Source organism: Cervus canadensis, chromosome 4, assembly GCF_019320065.1.
Source record: "Cervus canadensis isolate Bull #8, Minnesota chromosome 4, ASM1932006v1, whole genome shotgun sequence".
Lineage (NCBI taxonomy): Eukaryota > Metazoa > Chordata > Mammalia > Artiodactyla > Cervidae > Cervus > Cervus canadensis.
The window spans coordinates 32,744,975-32,748,331 of NC_057389.1; positions in this window are offsets into that span (position 1 = coordinate 32,744,975).

Consider the following 3,357-nt stretch of genomic DNA (forward strand, 5'->3'; position numbering starts at 1 on the left):
TTCCATCTCCCAGAGCTTGCTAAAACTCAGTATCATTAGCCCTGTTTTACTTTTAAGAAATCAGCATAACTAAACCTCAGGAATACCTGTTAGCTTGCTCAAGTGCATGCAGCTCCAGAGAAGGGATATAGATATGTCTGTTTCTGTACCTGACTGCTTGCAAAATCCAGCCTACTGCCTGCCAAAGAGTTGTTTGACACCCACCTCCTACATTGTACTTATGAAGAGAAGGCCTCTTGAGATGGAAGCAAGGCCTCTGCTCTTTTAACTCTTGTTCCCTCATGAGTAAAAAGCCAAGATAGATGTGGGTATCTGTAAAACATTCAGGCTAAGAGAGTGCTATAGTTTCATTAAGTTTGCCAAGTATGATGAAAAAGAGAAAGAAAAAAATAAGCAAAAATTTCAATTGTCAATTTCTCTCAGTTGCACAGTCATGTCCAACTCTTTGTGACCCCATGGACTGCAGCATGCCATGCGTCCCTGTCCATCACCAACTCCTGGAGATTGCTCAAATTCATGCAGGTCCATCAAATCTGTGATGCCATTTGTCAACAAGTTGACTCAATACAATATACACTGCTAAATCTAGTGCTTAATTTTATGTAAAACCTATTGTCTTAATTTTATATTGTTTAGAGGTTATATATATATGTGTGTGTGTATTATTTTAATGCTTTTGAGGTTATATATAGTAGTTAATTATTGCTTAAAACAAGTTTTATAAAGTTATCCACAGGAAAGCATGCATTCATATGCTCTCAATTGCATCATTTGAACTAAAATTATTCTTTTTCTTCTTACTAATATTAAAGTAGAAAAGTGAAATGTCCCATTTGCCATATATTGTACTCAATATGGTTTGCAGAAAATAATTTTCCACAGTCTGCCAAAGAAATCTACACCTGCACAAAGATCACAACCTTAGTCATAATTAACCTATGGGAAAGAAATTAAATAGACAAGTGATAGTGGTACTGAGGAGATTAAAAGAAACATCCTCTATTGTATTTCTCAGAGAATATTAGATTAAAATTCAAATTCTTTCTAGTGACAGATTGTTAGAAGAATAAGAAATGGCACAAACAATCCATTTCAGGACAAAGATTTAACAAAAATAGGAAGGTTAATTATAATTGAATATTCCCTATGGATATCTCATAAGATATGCCTCAGTCTATTTCTTATTGACAGGTGGTACTGTAAATTAAATGTGGTATTATGCATTCAAATTGGATTTCAACTACTCATCATCCATAGTGTAACATTAGAATTAGCCCTGATGATGACAGTCTAAAGATCATAATGAGAACAGGTGCCCTTTTCCATTCATATTGCAGTGGAGAAGGTCGGAGTTAGAGATTGGATTTATAATTTTGTTATAATCTTTGCTGCCTGAAAAATTCATTCTATGTATCAACTATCAAGAATATTAATACTGGGCTGAATAGTCTCTGAATTAATGACAAAGACCACTTGTCTTCTACAAGTATTGTGCCAAATTAAAAAAAAAAAGTGGCATTCAAAATCCTGTCATCAATCACTGTTTATATTAACAGGAGGATGTTTTTGTGTTCTTCAGAGCCTCCTGAAGAAACAAAACAAACCAAAAACAGCAACACTGAGGCACCTGTTAAACAAGATAATCCTAAAAAAAAAAAAAATAGTGGAAAGAGAGGAGGAGGAGGGAGAAGAAATGGATGAAGGGTTTGTGTCTCTGATAATAGTCACAAGTAACTTCAATCGTGTGAATCAGTGCTTCTCATTCGGAGATAATCTGCAGAAATCTGCTGTGGAATTCTATGAAGGTATTTATATACCTGGACATGCAAATGCTCAAATCATTCTCTGTGTAATTCTGATGCATTGCTTGCCTCATGATCCTATGTATTATTTCTCAAAGCAAGAGTTGTGCATTATCTGCATTAGAAAAAGCACTGGGAGCAGTAAAAGGGGATGATTGTTGAAAATTATGGTTCCTACTAATTCAGATTCTCTGGAAGTGAGGCCTGTGAGGTTTTACTTTTTAACACCATCTGCAGGTGAGCCTGATGATTCTCAATCATCTGTGGCATCTTGGCCATGTACTCTGATGAGCTGCTCCCTGGCCTGATGCTTCTGCTCTTCGGCCAACTGCTATCCTTATGGAGTATGAGAATCTCTGGAGCGAGGTTGCAGAATTACTACTTGGCAACTCAGTCATTATGGCAATCACAAAATCCAGGTAAGAAAGATTCAAGTAGGGGTGTCACATGATGAGTTACTCTGGTTGTTTTGTTTGTGAAATTAATATATTATTCCTTCTGTTAAAGAATATCTTTATATGACAGGACCATGGCATTTTCAAGCCACAGTCTCATCAGATATTTCAGAGGTTTCTGGTTAGTCATTAACACTAACAACCAAGATTGATTTCGTTTAAAATTATTGCTAGTTACCATGTATGAAGATTGAAGAAAAACAGTTGGCACATAATGCTAGATATCTGAACACAAATATAACTCATAACAAGTAGTTTCAATAAAACAAATGTCCATTTTGTTTTAATTTGTCTCCAAACAATTGCCTAAAATTTAAACTGCAAGAAACAGTGATTATAATAGCATCTGGTAGATTTTCTATCTCAACAGAGTATTTTTTTAAATAGCTGTATGTAATTATTCATGACATTTGGGATTATTGAACACAAATACAAGAAAGGGAATGAAATGTTAAGCCTTCCTGGGGATAAAAAATATTGTATATCTTTATTATAACTCCTAATTTAATTATGTATTCTTAATGCCATCTGGTGAGATTATCTTAAAAGTTAACAAAAGAGATCAATCTGACACTTAACAAATAAATCTGAAAGAGTATAACACTGGGACGTTGATATTATGCAATCAATATAACTAGAATAATGTGAAAAATAATAAAAGAAGGAAACCATCTTAGCTCTAGTGCACATTCATTATCATTGTGGGATGAAGAGTGACTTTATTATTCTCTCACTCGTGACATTAGGTATAATAATGTGTGTGCATGTTAGTCACTCAGTTGTGTCTGACTCTTTGTGACCCCATAGACTGTAGCCCGCCAGGCTCCTCTGACCATGGAATTCTCCAGTCAAGAACACTGGAGTGTTCTATTTCTTTCTCTAGGGGATCTTCCCAATCCAGAGCCTGAACCCCATTCTCTTGCATTGCAGGCAGTTTCTTTACCTGCTGAGCCACCAGGGAAACCCCAAATAATAATCACATATTTAAATAAAAATGATACGTGTACCTGTTCCAAATGGTAGAAGGTAGGAATGTGTAGTCAGGAACAACACAAATCTGGGGTCAAATACTGAAGGTCTCCATCTCTTTACCAGTTGTC